Here is a 26,038-nt window from a genome sequence, read left to right as displayed (position 1 = left end):
ATTGCCTGACGAATTTGTAGCAGTTCTGAAGCGAATGTCTTGAAGTGCTTCCTTCAGTTTAGAAATCGAGTTGAACTCACGAGGACTTCAGTCAGGGGAGTTTAGTAGGTGGTACAACACCTAGCAGCCCCATGAGTCAAACAAATCAGTAACAGGTCAGGTCCTGCCGAAAGTGTCATCACTGCCGACTCTAAGCTGGTGGTAGGTGGTGTTCCAAAAATGAACAGTATATCTGAACGGTTAAAGGGACAGAATTGCAACACTTTCGCAAATTGTTGCAAATTTCAATGCTGTGCCATCAACAAGTTTCAGCGTGCGAACAATTCAACGAAACATCATCGATATGGGCTATCGGAGCCTCACCTGGGCCAGTCAACGCCGACATTGGACTGTAGATGACTTGAAACATGTTGCTTGGTCAGACGAGTCTCGTTTCAAATTGTATTGAGCGGATGGACGTGTACGGGTACGGAGACAACTGTATGAATACATGGACCTTGCATGTCAGCAGGAGACTGTTCAAGCTGTATTGGTTTGGGGCATGTGCAGTTGGAGTTATATGACTTGAAACATGTTGCTTGGTCAGACGAGTCTCGTTTCAAATTGTATTGAGCGGATGGACGTGTACGGGTACGGAGACAACTGTATGAATCCATGGACCTTGCATGTCAGCAGGAGACTGTTCAAGCTGTATTGGTTTGGGGCATGTGCAGTTGGAGTTATATGGGACCCCTGATACGTCTAGATACGACTCTGACAGCTGACACGTACGTAATCATCCTGTCTGATCTCGCGCATCCATTCATGTCCACTGTGCATTCCGATGGACTTCGACAATTCCAGCAGGACAATGCGACACCCCACACGTCCAGAGTTGCAACAAAGTGGCCCCAGGAACACCTTTCTAACTTTAACCAATTTTGCTGGCCACCAAACTCCTCAGATATGAGCCGGCCAGTGTGGCTGAGTGGTTCTAGGCGCTATAGTCTGGAGCCGCACGACCGCTACGGTCGCAGGTTTGAATCCTGCCTCGGGCATGCATGTGTTTGATGCCCTTAGGTTAGTTAGGTTTAAGTAGGGGACTGATGACCTCAGAAGTTAAGTCCCACAGTGCTTAGAGCCATTTGAACCAACCATCCTCTGACATGAACATTATGGGGCACATCTAGGGTGCCTTGCAACGTGCTTTTCAAAAGAGATCTCCACCAACTCGTATTTTTACGGATTTATTCACAGCCCTGCAGGATTCATGGTGTCAGTTCCCTACAATACTACTTCAAATATTAGTCTGTGCCACATCGTGATGCGGCATTTCTGTTTGCTCGCGGAGGCCCTACACGATATTGGGCAGGTGTTCCATTTCCTTTGTCTTGTCACTATATATAAAGGGTGGTCCATTGATAGTGCCCGGGCCAAATTCTCACAAAATATGCATCAAACGAAAAAACTACACTCCTAGAAATGGAAAAAAGAACACATTGACACCGGTGTGTCAGACCTACCATACTTGCTCCGGACACTGCGAGAGGGCTGTACAAGCAATGATCACACGCACGGCACAGCGGACACACCAGGAACCGCGGTGTTGGCCGTCGAATGGCGCTAGCTGCGCAGCATTTGTGCACCGCCGCCGTCAGTGTCAGCCAGTTTGCCGTGGCATACGGAGCTCCATCGCAGTCTTTAACACTGGTAGCATGCCGCGACAGCGTGGACGTGAACCGTATGTGCAGTTGACGGACTTTGAGCGAGGGCGTATAGTGGGCATGCGGGAGGCCGGGTGGACGTACCGCCGAATTGCTCAACACGTGGGGCGTGAGGTCTCCACAGTACATCGATGTTGTCGCCAGTGGTCGGCGGAAGGTGCACGTGCCCGTCGACCTGGGACCGGACCGCAGCGACGCACGGATGCACGCCAAGACCGTAGGATCCTACGCAGTGCCGTAGGGGACCGCACCGCCACTTCCCAGCAAATTAGGGACACTGTTGCTCCTGGGGTATCGGCGAGGACCATTCGCAACCGTCTCCATGAAGCTGGGCTACGGTCCCGCACACCGTTAGGCCGTCTTCCGCTCACGCCCCAACATCGTGCAGCCCGCGACAGGCGTGAATGGAGGGATGAATGGAGACGTGTCGTCTTCAGCGATGAGAGTCGCTTCTGCCTTGGTGCCAATGATGGTCGTATGCGTGTTTGGCGCCGTGCAGGTGAGCGCCACAATCAGGACTGCATACGACCGAGGCACACAGGGCCAACACCCGGCATCATGGTGTGGGGAGTGATCTCCTACACTGGCCGTACACCACTGGTGATCGTCGAGGGGACACTGAATAGTGCACGATACATCCAAACCGTCATCTAACCCATCGTTCTATCATTCCTAGACCGGCAAGGGAACTTGCTGTTCCAACAGGACAATGCACGTCCGCATGTATCCCGTGCCACCCAACGTGCTCTAGAAGGTGTAAGTCAACTACCCTGACCAGCAAGATCTCCGGATCTGTCCCCCATTGAGCATGTTTGGGACTGGATGAAGCGTCGTCTCACGCGGTCTGCACGTCCAGCACGAACGCTGGTCCAACTGAGGCGCCAGGTGGAAATGGCATGGCAAGCCGTTCCACAGGACTACATCCAGCATCTCTACGATCGTCTCCGTGGGAGAATAGCAGCCTGCATTGCTGCGAAAGGTGGATATACACTGTACTAGTGCCGACATTGTGCATGCTCTGTTGCCTGTGTCTATGTGCCTGTGGTTCTGTCAGTGTGATCATGTGATGTATCTGACCCCAGGAATGTGTCAATAAAGTTTCCTCTTCCTGGGACAATGAATTCACGGTGTTCTTATTTCAATTTCCAGGAGTGTATGTGGACGTTAGCACAAATTGAAAAGTTTGTTGAATGAGGGCCCAAATTTCTTTTTAATAAATTCCAGCGACTGGTGAAAAGTGAACCTCATCAGTAGGGAAAAAGGATTCCTGCTTAGTTAAGCATGAGCTCCGGCACTGAAAATTCTCCAAAGCCAAGGGAAACGGAACACAGAGAACAGCGAAGGCGGAGCGGAGACTGATGATCGCCACTAGATTCCAGAGCGTGAGAGCAATCCCCATCAGCGTGGCCGGCACATCACGCGGTCCATACACGGGGTCCGTTGAGGGGTTAGACGACCGGTACATATCTCGCACCCACTGGTCAAGGATACCACTCAGCAGAAGTAACCTGATGATGATGACACATTATATTGTCTAAAACTCGTTCTACAACTATCAATCAATCCGGCTGCATGCCCGAGAGACTTTCAAGTACAATTATTCTGGTATGCAACAATATCTTATTTTTGCCCGCTATTTGAAAACGGCTTGTCAGTCTGGGGTCTTACCACATAATACTGAAAAGGGAAACAGAATGAGTCCAATGGATAGAAGCCCGTTTTCTCACAGATTTGGGTCCGATTAAAATAACATTGTGTCGGCTTGGGGTCGGTCATCAGTCAATGTCAGCTGTTCCTTGGACTCCACGTGCTAGCTGTGTTGCCTGTTCTGCAAGCAAACAAGCAAGCAGTGCCTTGCCAAGCGACATACGCTCCAAGTGCTAGAAGGCGCCCGCCGAGGCAGGCCACACTACGTACTTCATATTACTGTCGATCGCATCAGTATGTGGCATGTTGCGTGGGAACAGGTTTGTGTAAATTGATGTATAGTAAATGCAGATGTATCAAGGAAATTCTCGAGCGATTCGAGCGACAGACGCTACTAGAGAGGCATTGTGCATCACGCTGTAGTCTAGTGTTGTAATTAGGAGAGCACAGGTTCCTAGAAAAAACACCCAATATATTACTTCCTTAGTAAATTGAAAGTTGAGGGAGGGGGGGAGAAACATGAAAGACAAGTGAAGGGATTACTGATGTCAGCTGCATCGGGACATTACGCAGAATCAGCGGCTATGAGCGAAAATGCACTTACTGCGTACGTGCGTTAACCACAGCGTCATTCGGGAAACAGTGTTATCGAAACTGCGTGGACTCTCTCAGCACGCCTCACGGACGATCGACCGGGCTCCATGTATACGAAGTTTCTGTCTATTTTCTCCATGCTCGCTACTCCGAGATTCCCGCAGGAGCTCGGACAAATTACTGCATCTGCACTGACGAAGGTGGATCCATTGCCCATCTAGGCGAATCAATTATATGAATGCGGGGATTATCACGAGTGACTGGTACAGGAAAGAGGTTGCAGGTGGAAGAGAAAGGGGTGGGGAGGAGTGTCAGTGGCACACGAACTACCTTCCATCGCTCATCATAGGAGGGCTCGCAGAATATACACTCATGATCATAAATTAAGGATAATGCTGATACATGGTGAAACAACGCTCTGGTGGGCGATTTTCGGGTTTAAATCACCTCGGGGTATGACCATGCGGTGCATTTGACCTGTTGGCAGCAGTCCTCATACGCAGAGGTGTGTTGGTGCATGTCAGAGTACGGTGCAGCGACTAAGTGTGCAGACATTTTCAGACGTGCTAATGGTGACTGTGTGTTGAAAATGGATCAAAGAACACATATTGATGACGTTATGAGGCGTAGAATACTAGGGCGACTGGAGGCTGGACAAACACAGCAGGTCGTAGAACGGGCCCTCCGTGTGCCACAAAGTGTGATCGCAAGATTATGGCAACGATTCCAGCAAACAGAAAATGTGTCCAGGCGCTACAGTACGGGACGTCCACAGCGTACATTACCACAAGAAGACCGATTTCTCACCATCAGTGCCCGCAGTCGGCCACAGAGTACTGCAGGTAGCCTTGCTCGGGACCTTACACCAGCCACTGGAACTGTTGTCTCCAGACACACAGTTCAAAATGGTTCAAATGGCTCTGAGCACTATGGGACTTAACATCTGTGGTCATCAGTGCCCTAGAACTTAGAACTACTTAAACCTAACTAACCTAAGGACATCACACACATCCATGCCCGAGGCAGGATTCGAACCTGCGACCGTAGCGGTCACGCGGTTCCAGACTGAAGCGCCTAGAACCGCTCGGCCACACAGGACGGCGACACACAGTATGCAGACGACTGAACAGATATGGTTTATTCGCCCGAAGACCTGCAAGGTGCATTCCACTTACCTCAGGTCGCAGGAGAGCCCGTAAAGCATGGTGTCAAGAACACAGTACATGGTCATTGGAACATTGGTCCCAGGTTATGTTCACGGACGAGTCCAGGTATGTTCTGAACAGTGATTCTCGCGGGGTTTTCATCTGGCGTGAACCAGGAACCAGATATTAACCCTTTAATGTCCATGAAAGGGACCTGTATGGAGGTCGTGGTTTGGCAGTGTGGGGTGGGATTATGATTGGTGCACGTACCCCTTGCATGTCTTTGACAGAGGAACTGTAACAGGTCAGGTGTAACGGGACATCATTTTGCACCAGTATGTCCGCCTTTTCAGGGGTGCAGTGGGTCCCACCTTCCTCCTGACGGATGATAACGCACGGCTCCACCGAGCTACCATCGTGGGGGAGTACCTTGAAACAGAAGATATCAGGCGAATGGAGTGGCCTGCCTGTTCTGCAGACCTAAACCCCATCTAGCACGTCTGGTCTGCTCTCGGTCGACGTATCGCTGCACGTCTTCAAACCCCTACGACACTTTAGGAGTTCCGACAGACGCTGGTGCAAGAATGGGAGGCTATACTACAGCAGCTGCTCGACCACATGAACCAGAGTATGCCAACCCGTTGTGCGGCCAGTGTACGTGTGTATAGTGATCATATCCCATATTGATGTCGGGGTATATGCGCAGAAACAGTGGCGTTTCGTAGTACATGTGTTTCGGGACGGTATTCTCAACTTATCACCAATACCGTGGACTTACAGATCTGTGTCGTGTGTGTTCCCTATGTGTCTATGGCATCAGCGCCCGTTTTGTGTAGTGCTACGTTGTGTGACACCACATTCTGCAATTATCATTAATTTATGAGCATGAGTGTAGATGCAGATGTAGAATGTCCAGTGTATCATTAAACTGAAAAGCTACACTAGATTTGACATGGTACCTCACTGCCAACTGTTAACGAAGATACAAGCATATGGAACCGGTTCACAGATATATGAGTAGCTTGATGGCTGTTCAAATAATAAAACCTCGTATCTTGTCCTCGGAGGCAAGTGGTCATCAGAGACGCGGGTATAGTGCCCCAGGGGAGTGTTATAGGACCGCTATTATTGTGTATATACATAAATGATCAAGCGGAAAGGGTGCGGAGCAATCTGTTGTTGTTGTTTGCTCATGATGCTGTGATGTCCGGAAAAGTGTCGAAGGTGAGTGACTGCAGGATGATAAAAAATATGGCTTAGACTAAATTTCTAGTTGGTATGGTGAACGGCAACTGGCTCTAAATGTAGAAAAAGGTAAATTAATGTGGACGAGTGGAAAAAACAAACCCATAATGTTCGGATACAGAATTAATAGTGTCCTACCTGACAAAGTCATGTCGTTTAAATATCTGGGCGTAACGTTGCAAAGCGACATGAAATGGAACGAGCATATGAGGTCTGTGATAGGGAGCGCGAATGGTATACTTCAGTTTACTGGGAGAGTTTTAGGACAGTGTAGTTCGTCTGTACCGCATATAGGACTTCTGTGCGACCTGTTCTTAAGTACTTCTGAGTACGCACCAGGTCGGATTAAAGAATGAATCGAAGCAATTCTGAGGCTGGCTGCGAGATTTGTTACCAGTGAGTTCTGACACGAAAGTGTTGACGAGATATTTGAGAACTCAAATCGAAATTCCTGGAGTGAAGGAGACTTTATTTTTGAGGAACACTGCTGAGAAAGTCTAGAGAACTGGCATCTGAAGCTGACTGCAGAATTATCCTACTGCCGCTAACATGCATTTCACTTAATGACGACGAAGATCACATACGAGAAATTACGGCTCATACGGAGACATACAGATAGTCATTTTTCCTCGCTGTATCTACGAGTCGAAGAAGAAAGCAAATGACTAGAAGTGGTACAGATTACCCTCCGCTCCGTAAGAATGAACTGTGTTACTAAATGTTTTGTGTGGCGTACTGTAGCAAGTCTAGTCCAACAGGGTGGCGAACGAATACTACAACACACACACATTCATTATTTTTAATGTGATAAAACGTGGATATTATAAATACTTAACTTTGGAAACAAGTAGTATCTACAAAGATGGCATGTAATTGATGTTGTAGCCGACACTTATAACATTTAGCACTTATTTACAGAATATTGGTTTCACAACAGCGTCCAACAGTCTCTAACGGGATTTAAAGTTGATCATTGATTACATAGAGAGTAGGATGAGGGGCACTGCGTTGGACATAGACAACTTTCCGACTGTGGTGGAGTAAGCGAACACTTACGGGAGTCCATGAATGCGCGGTGTCTGTTCCTGCGAAACAACAGACACCACGCAGACACCGCAGCTGTGAAACACTATACGTAAATGGAAGGGAAATCACTGCCGTCAGCAGCAGCGGGAAATCAAGCGGAATCAGGGGCGACGAGCAAAAATGTGTAATTATCAGAACGACTTGGTATTATCATGACACTTCAGTAGACCATAGACAAATCATCATGTAATTTAAGCTGCAAATGGGAGAAAAAATTATGATTACAGAGTAACAAGAACGTATTCGACAAACCACCACCAAGCTCACATGATATGTGTCAACAGTTATTTTTATATGATTTTTCCTTATAAATTTTTAATTTTTTTATCTTGTGTTTTTTATATATCTTTATAGTTTGTAATAGAATCCTAAAGTAGAAGGGAAAAGAAATCAGATTACATTCAAAATGGTAAACTAAGAAAAATCCCAATTTGAATGCAAGGATTGTAGACGCTCATGTGTATCTCTACTTCATTATACACATTTTACAATAGAACTGGAATGAAACCGAGAAAAAAAACGAACAGGGAAACCAGGAGAGGACAAGCCGAAGCAAGTACATGGGAACTAACAAAACAAATAAAAACATTTATCATCAGAAAAATTAAATTAACCAACACTTTGCCGAAGGAAAACATGATTCAACATGTTGGCGACGAGGTCTCGATATCGAGGCATTCCCAAGAGTGTCTAATAGGCAGTGATCATGTACTGCATGAAGTTCATGTCATCTTCCCCTCGCCTTCTACAATATAATGAACGAAGTGTCCCAGCAACCACATAACGGCATGGGTTTTCGACCGTGGAAAGAAAGAAGACTCTGAGCACAATACGATGTCTGTAGTGTATGCAGTCTCAGAAGATCGAGTAAGGAAGGCCAGTTGTGTCCTGCTCCAGCCGGCCGGTGTGGCCAAGCGGTTCTAGGCGCTTCAGTCTAGAACCGCGTGACCGCTCCGGTCGCAGGTTCGAATCCTGCCTCGGGCATGGATGTGTGTGATATCCTTAGGTTAGTTAGGATTAAGTAGTTCTAAGTTCTAGGGGACTGATGACCTCAGATGTTAAGTCCCATAGCGCTCAGACCCATTTGAACCATTTTGTCCTGATCCCAGACCAGTTTGCTGTGTGACCTCCACAAGCAAAGCGATGTCATGTCGTATCTGGAGACGTACAACGACTTCATAAATCCTTGTCAATAAGCCAATTACGGAAAAGTCGCTCGATCAATGATATCATTTAATTTGCCACCCTATACCACGAGGACGCTACGCGCATTAGCAAAATAGGAAGACTGTTATTGAATCACTCTGTAGTCCAGGTTGTTTGGGGTGATTCTCTTTCAGCGAGGTTCGGGCAAGGGACTGCTTCCCAACGAGTCTTTAGGAATTTCGTGACGAGGACAGGTTTTCATAAGTTGTCAGCCCCTAAATAGTTCACCGCAAGATAGAAGTAACGAATGTTTTAATTTATAATTTATGTGACTAACGTCAATAAGGGGTTCAAGACTAGCAGGACGGACACAGAGAAATAAACGAGACGTGAATGTGTGAGTTTCTTGAGTTATCATCAAAACAGTACGTCGCTCATATACACTGCTGCCCATTAAAATTGCTACACCACGAAGATGATGTGCCACAAACGCGAAATTTAACCGACAGGAAGAAGATGCTGTGATATGCCCATGATTAGCTTTTCAGAGCATTCACACAAGGCTGGCGCTGGTGGCGACACCTACAACGTGCTGACATGAGGAACGTTTCCAACCGATTTCTCATACAGAAACAGCAGTTGACCGGCGTTGCCTGATGAAACGTTGTTGTGATGCCTCGTCTAAGGAGGAGAAATGCGTACCACCACGTTTCCGACTTTGATAAAGGGCGGATTGTAGCCTATCCCGATTGCTGTTTATCGTATTGCGACATTGCTGTTCACGTTGATCGATATCCAGTGTCTGTTAGCAGAATATGGGTTCAGAAGGGTAATATGGAACGCCGTGCTGGATCCCAACGGCCTCGTAACACTAGCAGTCGAGATGACAGGCATCTTATCCGCATGGCTGTAACGGATCGTGCAGCCACGTCTCGATCCCTGAGTTAACAGATGGGGACGCTTAGCAAGACAACAATCATCTGCACGAACAGTTCGACGACGTTTGCAGCAGCATGGACTACAGCTCGGAGACCATGGCTGCGGTTACCCTTGACGCTGCATCAGAGACAGGAGCATTGCGATGGTGTACTCAACGACGAACCAGGGTGCATGAATGGCAAAACGTCATTTTTTCGGATGAATCCTGGTTCTGTTTACAGTATCATGATGGCGCCATCGCGGTGAATAAACATTGGAAGCGTGTATTCGTCATCTCCATACTGGTGTATCACCAGGTCATTTGTTACACGTCTTGGTCACTTCTTGTTCGCACTGACGACACTTTGAACAGTGGACGTTACATTTCAGATGTGTTACGACCCGTGGCTCTACCCCTCAGCCGGCTGCGGTGGCCGTGCGGTTCTAGGCACTTGAGTCCAGAACCGCGAGACTGCTATGGTTGCAGGTTCGAATCCTGCCTCGGGCATGGATGTGTGTGATGTCCTTAATTAGTTAGGTTTAAGTAGTTCTAAGTTCTTGGGGACTGATGACCACAGATGTTAAGTCCCATAGTGCTCTGTGCCATTTGAACAGCTCGAACATTGGTATAGTCAATTTCAGCATCTGCGAGTGATACCATACTAACGGAATTATCGCTATGCTAGAACGGGACTTAAGAACCATGTCGCGACAGTAATCTTGCAGCGTTAAGGGGTGAGACGTCTGCTAAACCCGTAGAACAGGACAGGAGTTTAAATTGTGGAAAGGGGTAAAAATAAGGGGATGTTAGTTTCACTCGAACATACAACTTTATTATTTGATCAAACATTACAAGAGGCAAAAAACTTTTTTTTAATCACACGGCTTTAATCTTTGGGATTTAATTATCGGCGAAAGCCACTTTAATTTAAAACGGCTGAAGGCCAATATCTTAAAACGCAAGCATAATCAGGCTGAAGGCCCAAAGAATCTGAGATTTTAAGAGCAAACAATTTGAATTCAAAATCGGCTGAAAGCCCAAGACTTAAGGGTAATAACATTAAATTAAAAAAAAAACAAGGTCTTACGAAAACAGTCGTTAATTAGGCAAAACTGAAGCAAAACAGAAATTAAAGAGGCGAAGTCTTATCTTAAAACAGTTCCTTAGTTAGGCTGAAGGCCTTAAAGGCAAAACAACTCAAACTCAAAGTCGGTTGAAGGCCCAAAACTTAAAATTCAGCAACATTAAAACCTTTCAAATGCCAAAGATCTTCCGTGAAACAGTTCCTTAAACTATGGTGAAGGCCTAAAGAATCTTACGCCTTAAGGGCAAAACAACCTAATTTAAAAAAAGGAGATTAGGATCCATAGAAGTACAAACAACACGAACAAATAAATAAAAGTCAGTTCAACCAAGGGCGCTCAGATGTCCGAGGGTCGGCCAGGAATTTAAACACTAACTCTCACTTAGGTGAGACAGGCAGTCGGGCCAGCCATTCACGATCCGACGACAGCCCAACCAACCGACAGTCAACGGACCCACCGACAAGAAAACTTCCACTTCACCCGACCAGGGCACAACAGGGAGTTCAACGGAACAACGTAGAAGATATTGGCGCCCACAACCAATCATACGTGGAGCTGTCAAACTACACACCGTGCTGGACAGCAACAACTCGATGAGAAAACTACACTGCCTGAAATTTACGTCAATGGCCAGGGCAGGTAACCGGAACGTTAACGGCCACAAGGCTGAAGATTCCACTAGTGCGCTTCAATTCAAATAACCAATTACAGTGAAACTCCAACGGAGGGTGGCTAGAACTTTCCAACTTGAAAACCACGTTGATGCTCGCGGGAATATCCCAACAGCCGACAACGAACTCCAAACGACACAACGTGAACAGCCTTGACTTGCTGGTAAATTAAATCAAAACTCAACTTTAGTGTCCAGGGTCGGTGAGCTACAGACCTCGTAGCTATAGGAACAGCCTCACACACTCCGACACAGAGTAGAGACCGCCAGGGTCCCGGCCAAACTGCTCCACGCCAACCGATCGACTGCTCAGACCCGGAAACGGTGAAAGGACCAAATATACGTCGGCCGATGTGACGAGCAACCGAACGACCAACCGACGGTCGTCCCGCTCCAGTCTCCCTCCGTCGGACAGTTCATGTGTGTCGCCAGCGTTCGGCGAGCACTGGCTGTCTGCGTCCCACCGGCGCTCCGTCCCCGACTTCACTGCTGCTGCGTCCCGACTGCACCATCAGTGCGTCCCGAACTACTGCCAGACACACGACGACGCCGAAATACTACCGGTTGCTCCAGAGATGATACGACAGTTCACTTATCGATACGCGCTGCTGCTGGAAGTTAGTTGGTTCAAATGGCTCTGAGCACTATGGGACTTAACTTCTGAGGTCAACAGCCCCCTAGAATTTAGAACTACTTAAACACACATCAGTTCCCGAAACAGGATTCGAACCTGCGACCGTAGCGGTCGGGCGGTTCCATACTGTAGCGCCTAGAACCGCTCGGCCACCGACTGGCTGGATGTTAGTGACAGCAGTAAATGGAATAAGAAAACGCGGCGGCAGTACCGTAATAGAAGATGACAAACAATAAATGGGATAAACGCGAACCGTGCATACCTCTAGGGAATCCATAAATTTCACGTAGAACACGTACTCGAGTGCGTCAAAATAAGCGGCGTGCCCCTGATCATAGTTCACATGAATTGTTTCGACAAGACAATCGTGGATTTCTAGAGACATGAGCTGCACATGTCACGTTGTTTTGTCGAAAGTGAAGCTCACAGTACCTTTCCGTGGAATACACGTGGAAACCACTGTAACCATAGCTGAGCGGCCGACGCCGCTGCAAGTAGACGAACACAAACAACAATAAGGTCGAGCGGAGGAGCTACGACTCACTCGGCAGACAGGTAACACTAACGAGGAAAAATTCACACAAGCGACGCTGCGGCAAGTGACATAGACAAGAACCTTCCCGCTCGGTGCTCGAAGTGGAACTGGGACCCGAACCCGGGATCTCCAGCTTACTAGACAGGTGCGGTAACCACAGCACCAACCGGGACATGGCGGTATCGCCACAGCACGGACGATCTCGGCACGTCTCACGGGGAATATCTGAGCAGAGAACAGGAGAATAATGGACGGGGACTTCTGATAGGTGGCAGTCGGTGGGAGCGTGGATCGACCGTGAAGTGTGCAATGTAGTCACTGCTGTGTCCCGGATGGCACAGTGGCTATCGCCCTGCCTAGTAAGCAGGAGATCCCGGGTTCGAATCCCTTTCTGGTGCTCATTTTCGCTCGTCGCCCCTGATTCCACTTAATATCACGCTGCAGCTAACAGCACTGATCCCCTTTCCATTTACACTTAGCAGAATGTCTACCACCATGTCTTTGATTCCAGAATGAGATTTTCACTCTGCAGCGGAGTGTGCGCTGATATGTAAATTCCTGGCAGATTAAAACTGTGTGCCCGACCGAGACTCGAACTCGGGACCTTTGCCTTTCGCGGGCAAGTGCTCTACCATCTGAGCTACCGAAGCACGACTCACGCCCGGTCCTCACAGCTCTGCTTCTCCCAGTATCTCTTCTCCTACCTTCCAAACTTTACAGAAGCTCTCCTGCGAACATTGCAGAACTAGCACTCCTGAAGGAAAGGATACAGCCTGGGGGATGTTTCCAGAATGAGATTTTCACTCTGCAGCGGAGTGTGCGCTGATATGAAACTTCCTGGCAGATTAAAACTGTGTGCCCGACCGAGACTCGAATTCGGGACCTTTGCCTTTCGCGGGCAAGTGCTCTACCATCTGAGCTACCGAAGAACGACTCACGCCCGGTCCTCACAGCTCTGCTTTGGCCAGTATCTCGTCTCCTACCTTCAAAACTTTACAGAAGCTCTGGAATCATCCCCCAGGCTGTGGCTAAGCCATGTCTCCGCAGTATCCTTTCTCTCAGGAGTGCTAGTTCTCCAAGGTCCGCAGGAGAGCTTCAGTAAAGTTTGGAAGGTAGGAGACGAGATACTGGCAGAAGTAGAGCTGTGAGGACCGGGCGTGAGTCGTGTTTCGGTAGCTCAGATGGTGCCGGCACGGTAGCTCAGCGTGTTCGGTCAGAGGGTTAGCAGCCCTCTGTAATAAAAAAACTGAGTTAATCGATCAACAACGTACTTAAACGGGTGTCTTACGACGTTCGCCCCGAGCAGATACAATGAACGAAAGCGAACAAAATGAGATACAAAAAAAAAAAAAAAAAAAAAAAAAAAGACAAAGATGGTAGAGCACTTGCCCGCGAAAGGCAAAGGTCCCGAGTTCGAGTCTCGGTCACAAACACCGTTTTAATCTGCCAGGAAGTTTCATGTCTTTGATTCGTTGCTGCATTTTCCAGGGACTGTCTTTACTTGTGGTGCCTTCTTGAGGAGAGACCTAGTTCTGTGGACGACACCATATGTTTTAGGATTACTTATTTGACTCTGTGCACAATGCTAATTGCTATAGAGGCAATGCACTGTCATGTCAATAGAGATGCCTCTGATTTAAAAGCAATACCGGGGCGTCTTTGGCGCGAAACAGTTCAGGAAGTCCACTTTCTGCGGGGAGTCGCCATTGGGCGCCGGCCGGCAGGACGCAGCAGCGATTACGACAGGAAGTGAAGTTTCCATTTCCATCTGATCTGTTTTATGTCATCGGCGTCGGCGGCGCGGGGGCCGCCCGGATACGCTCGAGGCCCGGTTTACGCCGCCCGCGGGGCTTTTAGGGCCGCGTAAAATGGCCTCGGCGGGGAAACGCGGCTGGACGCGCACATATTTTAGTAGTTAGGCGAGCGCGCCGCCGCCGGATGTTTTATGTATCGCGGCGCCGGCCGACGACGCAGGCGACGCACCTGCCGGGGTGCTTCGGACGCTCCCGACGGCCGCCGTCCGCGCCGCGCAGGATTTTGTGAAGAGCGAACCTCTCATCCCGGTGTGGCGTGTCTTCTTTTTGAAAGGCCCCCGTGCGGAAATTGATATTCGCCGGCGCGTCTTTGTTCTGCTCCGTTTCGCTCCGCGGGGCAGAATGATCTGTGGGCGCGAATTCCCTCTGAATGGGAAACGCTTCTTACTCTCTGTTTATTCCGTGAGATTTGCCTAAGGATTCGTATTAGTGATTTATGCCTCGCGAAGTAGCCGCCGGCGCGGTACGCAGATTGTCTGCCTGAGGGAAAAGCTGCGGAAGGATTCCTATGCATATGGCGTTGCCGTCAGTGTATGAGAAAAAATATGAATGGTTCGCTGCTGGAAGGGTACTGTGCCTCGGACATAATGCATCCTGCAGTCTAAGTGTATTTGGCCATCTTGGTCCGCACTCCGTGTGGCTGCTGTAAATTTTAAACTGTAATGTTTATAAACTAATAATCACGACCAAAAACTTAGTTCGCATCCGGGAGGACGACGGTTCAATCCTGCGTCTGGCCATCCTGATTTAGGTTTTCCGTGATTTCCCTAAATCGCTCCAGGCAAATGCCGCGATGGTTCCTTTGAAAGGGCACGGCCGGCTTCCTTCCCCGTCCTTCCCTAATCCGATGAGACCGATGACCTCGCAGTTTGGTCTATTCCCCCAAACAATCCAATCCACAAACTTAGTAATGGAAAAAACTAAAATAACGGAAAACACGAAATCCACAGAAAACTTTCGGCAAATGAAACTCTACAAGTAAACAGAAATTTCACCGGCCACGGTAGCCTACAGTCTGCCTTCGGCAGGGCAACAGAGCGGACGCGTACGTGTTGACTTCGTGCGGCGCGCGAGCTCGCCTTGTTTACTTTCTGACGGCCGTTGCTTAAGTGCCGGCTTACCTTGTACGATCCATGGCGAACCGTTACCGTAAATCAACACTCCGATTTACTTTCTGCAACAATTATGCCCGACCCAAAGCACTTGAGGTGGAGCGTTTTCTGCGAGAGGAAGTGAAGATCTCGGCGACCGATATTATAGGCATACATTTGTCCATCGTGAGCAGCACGGTCTATGTGAAAATCATTAACGACGCGGCGTGCGAACGCATACTACGTGAGACCAAACAGGGGCTCCGCTTCTGTCACGCTGATGGCAATGTGGGAGAGGTAACCGTCGACCACGCAGGCTTAGGTATGCGAACGATACGCATTTTCGAATTGCCATTCGAACTTCCAGCTGAGGAAGTCGTCGCGGCACTCCGCCCATACGGCACAGTCCACGGCCACACTGCGGAGAAGTGGACACAGTTCCGGACGTATCCTGTCCTAAACGGGGTCCGACAGGTCACCATAGATCTCCGAAGCCACGTCCCGTCCTACTTACAGATCGGCGGATGCCGTGCCATAATTATATACGACGGCCAGCCTCGGACCTGTTCCGGGTGCGGCAAAGAAGGCCACCTTAGATCCGAATGCCTACAGCGGCGTATTACGCAACTTCCAGCTGCCGAAAAACCACCCACGTCGCAACCTACAGTGCTACCGGTGACCTATGCCGCTGCTCTGGCTTCTCCTACCACTTTGCAACGTCGCCCGGTCACCACAAACGACGCCACCAACGAGCCCGACCAGACACTGACGGAGAGCGCCTCGGACGACCCGCCGCCTCGGCCGGCCATTGACGCCGCTCCGAAGATGCCGACGCAACCAGACGCTGACCCTGATCTCGGAAACACGATGGAGATCGACTCGCTCATCGTTCCTACAGCGGCCTTTCTGCCAGAACGACGTGACTCCCTTCCGTCGTCGGACACGGAGGGTCGCACAAGGAAACAACGTTCCCCGAAACGTCGCAAGCGAAGACGTCGCACCGTTTCCGGCCCAGAGGAGACGTTACAAGTCGAGTAGGACGTACCCGTCGACCAGCACGAAGCCTCAGAACCCGCTACTGCTGACGAAGACGTCATGAGCGCGGAGACATCTATCGGTGTGCCTGCGCCCCGTGCTGACGCTGAACTAAATCATCAACGTCTCACAGGCGACACGACACCACGCACAATTACAACATCTTCTGAAGACAAAATGGACGATACACCAGTTTCCGCTTCCACGGCGTGGCACGAGGAGGAGGTCACGGAGCAGGAGCCGTTACGGGACCCTGCGCCGTCACGGCCGCACCACTAATCATACTCTCCCCAGACTCCCCTGCGGCCCAGCGGGATAACGTTCCGCTGCGACGCCCACACCCTTGCGCGGACGGCGGAGTGGACCAGCCACCAGCAATCCGACACCAGGCCTACCGGATAGCAACCATCAACACCAACAACATCCGTTCCAGGGTGAAAATCCGCCTTATGCAGGAGATGTTCTGGGCTTCGGACATTGATTTCGCCCTTCTGCAGGAAGTTCACTTGGCTAGTCTCCCGGATATTAATGGCTATACCGCCCACGCCTCCGCGAGTGATCCTATGGGCCGCGGGGTGGCCATCTACGTCCGCCACGGGATTTCTGTGACCGATGTCGCCTTCCTTCCATCAGCTCGGGGCATGGCACTCACTGCCATGGGGACACGCATCATTAATGTCTACGCTCCCTCAGGCACCGACCGACGGCATGAAAGAGCCCAGTTTTATTCCGAGGAAATCGCTCCCCTGTTTTTAGGGCGTTATGACCATTGTCTACTAGGAGGTGACTTTAACAGCGTTCTGCATCCTAAAGATCAGATTCCCCACTATACTACATGCCAAGAGCTACGTATAGTGGTGCGAAACCTCCTGCTTCACGATACCTGGGAAGTACAACACGGCGACCTTTCTGGCCATACCTTTCTTACAAGTCATTCCGCAAGCCGACTAGACAGGATATATGTCTCACAAACTCTTAGATCTGCGATACGGGGCGCCGAACGCTGGCCGCTGGCCTTTTCCGACCATTGCGCTTACATCTGTACGGTCCTCCTTCCGCCGCAATCAGTATGGCGCAGCCGTGCGCCATGGAAACTCAATACCTCACACTTGCATGACCAGGCGTGTCGCCAACGAGTCACTGACACGTGGACAGCCTGCGAACGACGCCTTCCCCGCTACCGCTCGACATTGACATGGTGGTTGGACTGCGCCAAGCCGGCGATCCGGAGGACACTGTTGAGATACGGGAAGGACATGGCCGACTGGCATCGCACCACTGTTGACTTCTATTACGCGATTCTCCGAGATCTGGATGCTCAACCGCCAACCCCGGACAACCAGTTGGAACGGCAAAGAACTAAGGCGAAGATAATTGCGCTGGCACGCCGGAAATTGCAAGGGGTCGTGATACGGACGCGGCGCCACGATCACGCGGATTTAGAAATTCCATCCATGCATGATATAGTGTCCGACAACCGAAGGCGTCGTCGGCAGATCATCAGCACTCTGACAACGCCTCATGGAACGCAGGTGACCACTCAGAATGACATCGTCCGCGCATTCGTCGAGCACTACCGTCGTACTTATAGTGATGACGACGCTGAAACTGCAGCAGACGACTCCATTTTGAATTACGTCACGCGCACCCTCCCCCACACGGAGGCGGATGCTTTGACAGTGGCGGTCACGCTAGACGAAGTCAACAACGCAATCGCCAAAGGTGCAGTCAACAGATCGCCCGGCATTGACGGCTTACCGATTGAGTTTTACCGTACCTTTCGGGACCTCATGGACCCACGGTGGACGACTATGTATCAAGAACTGATAACATCTGACCAAGCAATCCCACCCGCCTTTGCTGAGGGCATCATTATACCAGTCCACAAACCAGCCCGTGGTTCGATGGTCACGAGTTACAGACCGCTCACCCTCCTCAATGCCGATTACAAGATTTTCGCGCGCTTACTGGCAATGCGGCTCCGAACTACACTCCCTCATATCCTCTCGCCAGAACAAACGACGCCTGGCGGACAGATTAACATACAGACTGCCACAGGGGAATGCCGCGACTTAATTGCGATAGCGGCGGCCTGCAGGCTCCGGGCAGCGGTCGTCGCTATAGACTTCGACAGCGCCTTCGATAAAGTGCGTCATCGTTTCCTGTTTTCGGTGGCAGCCCGAATGGGCATCCCCCCTCCGTTTCTCGACGTCATCCGGCGTCTTTACGACAGTGCCAGTTCACGTGTCCAAGTCAATGGACGTATAGCAGGGCCGGTACCTATCTGCCGTTCGATACGGCAGGGGTGCCCCCTCTCTACCCTCCTGTATGCTATTGCCCTTGAGCCCCTTATTGGGGGCTTGACGACCAAGCTCTCTGGCCTCACCTTGCGCCAACACACTTTTCGCTGTCGGGCATATGCTGATGACCTCCTCCTCCTCATCCGCTCCGGCTCTGAGATTCGGGATGTCCTCGACTTGATTACCCGTTATGGGGCTACCGCTGGCAGTGCCATGAATGTCGCCAAATCTTCTGCAATGCACATTGGACGAGGCCTCCAGGAGGGTGAAGTGGCACCACTGCCGCTTGTGCGGACTTTCCGGTACCTGGGCATTACCTTTACCCCCACGGTCACACGCACGGCGGCAACGAATTTCCGTCGCCTGTTACACGTCATCCGCAACGACGTCCGCCAGAACCTCTTGCGCCGCCAGGACACACTTCAAAGGGTTGCGTTTATTAATCTTTATGTGGCATCAAAATTGGTTCACATTGCGCAAGTTCTCCCTCTGCCAACTGCAATTGGGCGCAACCTTCAGGCGGCTTTTGGCTATTACCTCACGGCTGGTTCAATGTTTAAAGTCCGTTATGAGACACTTACCCTGCCCACACGGTATGGTGGCGTCGGGCTCGTCAATGTCCGTATGCGATCTGCAGCCTTGTACATGAGTACCATGAGAAAACAGTGGATGGGCCAGGGTACATCTCTAACACGCAGCTTGCTTGAGGTCCTCCTACCAGCTTCCACCTCACCACCAGTGTCTGTCGGCCATATCGTGCCTCATTTGTCCCATCTTTCGACCTTTTTCGTCGACTACAGTTATATACATACCAGTCTCCCAAATACACGCCCACCTAGGACTAAGGATTTTTACAGCCTGTTGCTGCGCTGTGTTCCCCGGAATGTGATGGAGACCAAACACCCCTCCATCCAGTGGCCCATAGTGTGGATTACCGTCCACCAGCCCTTCCTCCCTACGAACGTCCGGGCGCTGTGGTATCACATAGTCAACAGGAAATTTGCCACGAAGCAGCGCCTGCACAACATTGGCTTGTCAGAATCCCCTCTTTGTCTCCTTTGCCAGCAACTGGACACTGATGAACACCGTCTGACATGCGCCTCATCGCAAGATGTATGGCGCTTCGTGCAGCAAATCATTGCCTGCTATCTCCGGGTGCCACCAGACACAGTCGAGCCTCGAATGTTTCTATACCCGGAGGACAGACATTTTCCCGCCGCCAAATGTCATGCTATTACGTGGGTCAAAGGGTGGGCGGTAGCTTATCTCTTTCATGAGGGACCTAAATCCCGCCTCGACTTCTGGATCTATTTACGAACAGCCCATGCAGCTCTCGAAAACACGCCACGTTACCGAACATTATTTGCTAACTATCTTCGAGCGGTCCTTGTTAGACCTCCACTGAGTTGGGGGGTGCCTGGCACAGAGGGCACCCACCCCTCCTCCCCCGGCGGTGTCTGAGTTTCAACCGCCTACGATCTATTCTACTTCTGACCTCCGCGGATGGGAGAGCGCGTCGCAGATTGCGCGGATTTTATTTCTTTTTGCTTTTCCTTTTTCCTTTCTTTTTCTTTACCTAGAATTTATATTTCTTTTATCTTTCGCATATGTGTTCCCATAATTTCATGCTATTAGTGAATATTACAAAAACACATGCAAATAAATAAATAACAACGCCTTCCACTACTGTTGATTCCTGTTTCTCCCACTTCCCTAAGCACCACAGGCTCGGTGGTGGTGAGGGGGACACTGTGGCCAGGCCTCAGGTTTCGACCCCTGCCCACTTTGCCCCCCGAGCCCCCACCGGTCCACTAAAAAAAAAAAAAAAACAAAAAAAACACAAAAAAACAATAAAAAGGAAAACAAAAAATAAAAAAAAGCGATTCTAGGCGCTTCAGTCAGGAACCACGAGGTTGCTACGGTAGCAGGTTCGAATCCTGCCTCGGGCATGGATGTGTGTGATGTCCTTAGATTAATTAGGTTTAAGTAGTTCTAAGTCTAGAGGACTGATGACATCAGATATTAAGTCCCATAGAGCTCAGAGCCATTTTTAAACTGAAATTTTCACGTAAGGGAGAACATACAGAGATACGTGATCTAACAAATTTTGTTGGAGCGGTATATGTATAAATTGTGAAAGACAACTAATGGTAAAATAGATAATGCATGGGATGTAATTATATGACAGAGCTACCGGATAAATGGGAGAGTGGCCATGGTGACAGTTCGCAGTTCCTAGATGCTGCGCGTTAAGGTACTCGTCTGAATTACGCAGTGGCATCACTTTATGCCAGTAGAAGATGTGAGCTTCATGTATAGTGATTCATATCTTTTTTAAGACAACAGTTTTCTATAGCCCAGATACATTAATTTCGTGCTGATTAGATTAACAATTTAGCAATATATATAATTAGTGAATCTAAAGCAGTTACCTTCTTCCCTTTACTAACTAAATGGTCATGTGTATGATGCATGTGTGCACATAGATCTGAGCCCACTATGAGGTGAAATAGGATTGTAGGTAATTAATCATGAACACCTGTTCTCTAACGCAAATCTGCTGTGACCAGCTCCTAGCACAGTGACAATGCGTCAGTAACGTAAGAGTGAACCCTGTAATAAATACCACAAAGTCAAATATGTATGTATTACAGTAAAACATATTGTCTGAGTACAGAAGCACTCTTTTTTGTATCCCGCCTGGAGGGCGGCTGTGGGTCTCTCTCACTGCACTCTCGGCACTGCAGTGTGAACTAAAATCACCTTTACTTAACTTTGCGTACAGATGAGCACGTAAGTGCGAAGCCGTACATCAAGTTCCTAAGTTACAAGTAGTGGTTAGCCCACTGTGAAATAGAAACAATGTTGCTAGGTCGTCTTCTCGGAATCAAATGGGCAGAATCCGGAGCGGAGCACGTAGATCTGTACAGCGCCGGCTAAAGGGCGCTGTCATCGGTGTCGGTGTCGTAGTGCCAACCTAAGAACTTGAATCTATGCCGTGGCATCGTAGCTATCGATACCATACTCTTCTAGAATAGACTATATTCGTGCAAACCTGAAATTCATTTCAGTCCATTTCTGACCGAAATTCCACATTACGTACTAATAGAAAACTTCATCTGAATGAGATTTCGCCTCGGATACTGCCAAAACTGAAGCTGTGAGGATGGTTCGTGACTCGTGCTTGGGTTGCGCAAGTGGTAGAGCACTTACCCGCGAAAGGCAAAGGTCCCGAGTTCGAGCCTCGGTCCGGCCCACAGTTTTAATTTGCCAGGAAGTTTCTTTCTAAAGCTGATTTGGTGATGTGCTTCGGAAGTGGAAACGCAAAGGAACAACGCCAGGTAAACCGAGATTAGGCAGATGTCCTGTACTGACGAACAAGGGTCATACAGCATTGTGGAGTGTGGCTGTAAAAAATATCACGAGACCCAAACTGCTACCGTCAGTCCAGCAGCACGATGATTGTTCCTCAGGAGATAAAAAGGATCACATAAAATAGTCGAGCACCTCCTTATGAGCCACACATTCCTGCAGTCAGTGTTAAGCGATGATTGAGGTGGTATAAAGAACGACGTCACAGAACAGTGGATGACAGGAAACAAATGGTATGGAGTGATGAATCACGCTATACCCTGTGGGAATCCCATGGAAGGGTTTGGGTTGGGCGAATGACTGAGAACCTTACCTGCCATCGTTTGCAGTGCTAACAGTGAAGTACGGAGGAGGTGACGTCAAGGTATGAAGTTGCTTTTCGTGGTTAGGGTTCGGTCCCCTTCTTGCGCTTAGAGAAACTCTAAGCACGGAAGAATGTGAAGATAGTTTACAGCATTCTGTACTGCGTGCAGTAGAGGAACAGTTCGGGAACGATGAATGTATCAGAATGACAATGCACCATCATAAGATAGGATCTGTAAGGTAACATTTTTTTAATGATTGACTGTAATAATTTTTATTCCATTATAATACGATCTAGATTTCGGACCTGGGCCATTTTCTAATGGAAAAATTACTTATATGTCGTGTAACAATAAAATAATAATTATTACAGTGAAATGGCAGTAGCATCATTCAAAAAATTTAGCGTGACTATGAATCCAGCCAAAATAAAAATTATCAGTTGTAACGGAACCCAATAAATCACCTTTAGGGTGAGTTAGAACATCGGCTACACCCCAAATCAGACCATTCAACATTACTACCTTCTGTGATTTCGGCTCTTGAGGAAGAATGGGTTGCCATTCCTCCACAAACACTGAGATACCTCATTGAAAGTGTTCTCCGCAGAGCTCAAACCGTCATACACTGAAGAGCCAAAGAAACTAGCGCAATTGCCTAATGTGGTGTAGGGACCTCGCGAGCATATAGAAATACCGCAGCGAGATGGGGCATGGACTCGAGTAATGTCTTAAGTAGGGCTGGAGGGAACTGACACCATGAATCCTGTAGGGCTGTAAATAAATCCGTAAGAGTACGAGAGGGTGGAGATTTCTTCTGAACAGCACTTTGCAGCGCATCTCAGATATGCTCAACAACGTTCGTGTCTGGGGAGTGTGGTGGCTAGTGGAAGTGTTTAAACTCAGAAGAGTGTTTTGGGAGGCACTCTGTAGCACTTCTGACGTGTGGGGTGTCGCGTTGGCCTGCTGGAATTGCCCAAGTTCGTTCGAATGCAAATGGTTGAAATTGCTCTGAGCACTATGGGATTCAACATCTGAGGTCATCAGTCCCCTTGAACTTGGAACGACTTAAACCTAACTAGCCTAAGGACATCACACACATCCATGGCCGAGGCAGGATTCGAACCTGCGACCGTAGCTGTCGCGTGGTTCCAGACTGAAGCGCCTAGAACCGCTCGGCCACACCAGCCGGATGAATGCAAATGGACATGAATGGATGCAGGTGATCAGACAGGAGGATAACGTGCATATCATCCGTCAAAGTCGTATCTAGACGTATCAGGGGTCCCATACTACTCCAACTGCACACACCTCACACCATTGTAGAGCCTGCAGCAGCTTGAACAGTCCCCAGCTGACACGCAGGTCTATGTATTCGTGATGTTGTCTCCATACCCATACACGTCCATCCACTCGATACAATTTGAATCGACACTCGTCAGACCAGGCAACACGTTACCAGTCATCAACAGTCCAATGTTAGTGTCTACGGGCCCAGACGAGGCATAAAGCTTCGTCTCGTGCAGTCATCAAGCGCTCAGAAAGCCCTTATCGATCATGTTTTGTTGAATGGTTCGCACACTGACATTTGTTGATGGCCCAGCATTGAAATCTGCAGCTATTTGCGAAGGGGTTGCACTTCTGTCACGTTGAATGATTCTCTTCAGTGTCAGTTCCATTCTTGAAGGATGTTTTTCAGCCGCAGCGATGTCGAAGATTTGATGTTTTACCGTATTCCTGATATTCACGGTACACTAATGAAAAGGTTGTGCGGGAAAATCCCCACTTCATCACTTCCTCGAAATTGCTGTGTCCTATCACTCGTGCGCCGACTATAGTAGCACGTTCAAATTCACATAAATCTTCATAATCTGCCGTTGTAGAAGCATTAACCGATCTAACAACTGCACCAGACACTTGTCTCATACAGGTGTTGCCGACCGCAGCGCCATATTCTGTCTGTTTACATATCTCTGTATTTGAATACGCTTTTCTATACCAGTTTCTTTGGCGCTTCAGTGTATATGCGAAGGGTGGAAGCACTCCATGTTAATGTCCACAGTAGTCATCGGGATACTTTTGATCATATAGTGCATCTGGTGAATTCTGAAGGAAACTTACAGGATCATTTAGTAATTGCGAAAGCGTTACGGAGATGATAGACAAACTCCAGAGGAAGACTCCGCAGGAGAGACGCTCAGTAGCTCGGTACGGGCTTTTGTTGAAGTTTCGAGAACATAGCTTCACCGAGGAGTCAAGCAGTATATTGCTCTCTCCTACGTATATCTCGCGAAGAGACCATGAGGATAAAATCAGAGAGATTAGAGCCCACACAGAGGCCTACCGACAATCTTTCTTTCCACGAACAATACGAGACTGGAATAGAAGGGAGAACCGATAGAGGTACTCAAAGTACCCTCCGCCACACACCGCCAGTGGCTTACGGAGTATGGATGTAGATGTAGATGTAGAAGCGTAAGTAGATGGAAAATGACAATGCTAATGATGAAGTCTTCTCGGGTTTTCAGTAGAGTCAAGGCGTCGTTCTGCGGCAATGTTTCGACAAATTTCCTACTCGTCATCTTCAGGCAAATGGTAATGGTAGAGATGTTGATGCACTGTTAGAATTGGCTTCTGACATCAAATATTTCGGCGAAGAAGTTAAGTGTCTTACAGAAGAGGTTATAAAGCACGAACAACCGTGCTTTCTAAAAATAACGTGTCGGTACGTGATAACTTAGGGAAAAGTTTTGACAGCTGAATCTCAGTAAAAGGTATCTCCTCACTTTTCCTGCCCTCACCGGCACACGCTGGCTGGCGTCTGTGCAGCCCCCGACGGTGCGGGGTCGGAAGGTCGAACCTCAGCTGGTGTCGAGGGACGCTATACTGGGGTGGTCGGATTTGAGTAGCAACGCGTAAGGAGGGGGTGAGGGATGGAGGAGGGGGTAGGAAGGTCTCTATCGTGGAGCAGGAGGCGGGCGTGACGTGCTGCGCGGGGTCCTGGATCCTCGTAACGCCCCCATTAACATAGAAATGGGCGCGCGCGGGATTCACAGTCGGCGCAGTTTATGGAGAATCTGTATGGATACACGCCGTATATGGCGGCCAGATGTCTTCACTATGTTAATGCGCGCGCCGGTTGCCCCCGCCGCCCCCACCACCGTGGCCATATCTGTCGCCATCCTCCCCCCCCCCCCCTCCCGCACCACCACCACCGCCCGCAGCCCGCACAGTTTTTGGGCAATGGCGAATAAACTACTCGACATAAGTGTGGTGGGCAAGCTCCCCGTCTGGAGACGGGTTTGCCTGCGAGATTACGACGTTATAAACACCTCCGCGGCACTCCTAAAGAATGGCCGTGAGGTATCAGCCTTCAACAGCGAATATGATGACTAAATTGAGGTTTTTACAAAGTGCGGCTCGCTGAAGATATGCGTGATTTCATTCAAGATTAGCAGGTGGATACGAGCAGAACACTCAGCGTGAGGGATCCGCGATGCTGTATGAGGGCAATAAAAGCTAGTTACGGTTTCTGCTACTAGTCAGCAATATTACGTGAAATATTATATTCAGAAACTGAATGTAACTATCGAAGAGGATAATGTGTATATACGCTCACTGAGGTGCACACAAAGTTAGTTTCAACTACAAGCACTTGCTAGAAGCCTAACAAAATTTTGTTTCTTCTTGTATGTCACTTCTATTAGGCTTCTTC

Source organism: Schistocerca serialis, chromosome 4, assembly GCF_023864345.2.
Source record: "Schistocerca serialis cubense isolate TAMUIC-IGC-003099 chromosome 4, iqSchSeri2.2, whole genome shotgun sequence".
In the NCBI taxonomy this organism is placed as follows: Eukaryota; Metazoa; Arthropoda; class Insecta; order Orthoptera; family Acrididae; genus Schistocerca; species Schistocerca serialis.
The sequence above is the reverse complement of the archived record's forward strand: the minus strand, read 5'-3'. Positions refer to the sequence as shown.